Raw genomic sequence first — 2,162 nt, 5'->3', positions numbered from 1 at the left:
CCTTCTACAGACACAGGGCCTCTCCCCTTTGAGGGGGACCCATCTGGCTGTGGGGGTGTGCCCTCCCTATTGGCAGAAATGTGGGGGCAGGCAAACAACAGGCTTATGATTTGGATTGTGTCCTGCACATAAACACCTGTGAGAGCAAAGCCAGGACTGTGGCAGTGGGGAGTGTATGCCACAGGAGATGGTGATGAGACATTGTGGCTATACAAAAGGATTCTGGCTGTGCCAACTCTAGTAGAGCCACTAGGCATGTGCTCCATAGGTGAGATGCAAGCACAGGCTGGCAGTGGACACAGGACTCCTTCCCGATTCAGGACAGCAGGGGCCACTGCCCGAGGTGGGACTCCTCCAGGGCGCAGAGCGGGTTTTGCTGCAGGACTGGCTCAGCTTTGCTGGTTCCAAGGACTCAGTTCAGCCATCTTCCACCCTCAGACAAACTGGGACAGGTTGGGGACCTTGATGTTGAGATCGCCAATGTTGATATTCCGAGGCATCTCTGGCAGGTTGATGTTTTTCATGGCAGACACGGCCCGGGCAGGCGCTGCTGAAAGGCCACCCTTGGATTTCTCTGGCCTGTTCTGAGCTTCAACCTGAGCCACGATTTCATTCATGTTTGTTTCCAACACCATCCCACCCATCACCACCTCCTGAAGAACGTAGTGCACCTTATCCATATGGAAGATCAAATCCAATTCATAAACATTTTGAAATACATATCCAGAGTCTCCACAAAAACCTGGATGAGGTCCAAGTTCACTCTCTGATGAATCCACACAAAATACAAAATAGAGGGTAGCAAAATGCTGATAAATCAGTTTGTAGTCAGAGCCACCTGTCAAATTTCCACCCTCCAAGAAGTTACAGATGTTGTCATCCCGCTTGAGAACTAGATGGAAGGTCTCTCAAATAATCTGCTGTTGAATTTCTTCTGGGAAACGCTGGTAGAAGCGGACTAGCCGGGGCTTCCCGTGATTATTGAAAACCAGAATTGCCTGAATCATCTTTGCCCACCATGCTCCTTTCACCACTGGATACTTCCAGAGAGCATCTCCCATTTATATCTTTTATAGTTTTTTTGGTCTACTTTAACTCTATGTTTCTGTCTCTTTAAAACATTTTTATTAATTATTGTAAATTTATTTTGTATTTACATATAAATTACTATGTAAATTAGAACCTTATTGAGAATTGCACCCTTATTATGAGAAATTTAGCACAAATTATACTTCCTTTATCTTTCCTCAATATACATTTTATTTTTCTTTGGCTAGCACTGGACATCCCCAACTCCTTCAACTCTGCCTTAAACGAAAATTTCCAGTCTTACTGTTCTGAATATTTTTCTCTATGTACAGTCTTACGGTAATGCTCTTCTAAGATACGATGTTAAAAATAAGGTAGAATTCCATATTATCTGACCAATATGGATTATCGTAGAATGTAGTCTCTCTCAATTTAGCCACCATACATTTACCAAGTCAAGCTAAGATTGCATATGGGTGGGCCAATCTCCTAGGTGGCTCCCACTGAGCATGAATTCAGCAGGAATTCTGTTGGGAAAGGCAATATCCTACATGCAGTTTTTGGGTTTCTACTTGGCCACATAAGAATGGGCCTTGAGGAAGGAACACTTCTTTACCAACAGATAAAGAAACCTCACAGCTTGTGCTGCATTTATCACATTGTGTGGGAATGGCTTTTGCTGTTCAGACTCAACGTGTATTTCTTTGTTTTGCTTAAGCATGTGCCTCATATGGCACCTGGCCAACCCCCTACTATATCTGTCCCTTGCCAGGAGGGGACAGGATCATTTTGCTGCAGCACAAGAGGGATTTCTGCAGGTTAATTGCCCTGTGTCCACTGCTGGGAGGGACCTGCTGGCAATGGGGTACTGATACCCACTAATGAAGTTAATCTTGCTCTGCCTTATCTCTAGGTGAGTAAATCATTGTTCCATCCAATGCTTGACTGCACTGTGTTTTCTCTGGCAACTCTGATATCAAAATGCAGTGGACAGAAGTGTTCAGACATCTACTCCTAATGATAAGCCACAGATGCCACTTGCTTGACAGTTTAATTAACACCCATTACCTTATAGTGCTGGTTCTGTTGACTTTCTTGTGTACATTTCCTTATATACACTAAATATTCTAAAA

The 2,162-nt window shown here is 44.0% G+C and overlaps 1 pseudogene; it reads right to left on the bottom strand.

The window, feature by feature from the left end:
• Positions 1–434: 434 nt before the first annotated feature.
• Positions 435–1,016, bottom strand: LOC132519396 (AP-3 complex subunit sigma-2-like; annotated as a pseudogene).
• Between the last annotated feature and the right edge of the window lie 1,146 nt (positions 1,017–2,162).

Source organism: Lagenorhynchus albirostris, chromosome 4, assembly GCF_949774975.1.
Source record: "Lagenorhynchus albirostris chromosome 4, mLagAlb1.1, whole genome shotgun sequence".
NCBI classification, from domain to species: domain Eukaryota; kingdom Metazoa; phylum Chordata; class Mammalia; order Artiodactyla; family Delphinidae; genus Lagenorhynchus; species Lagenorhynchus albirostris.
This window is presented reverse-complemented; position numbering and strand designations above follow the sequence as displayed.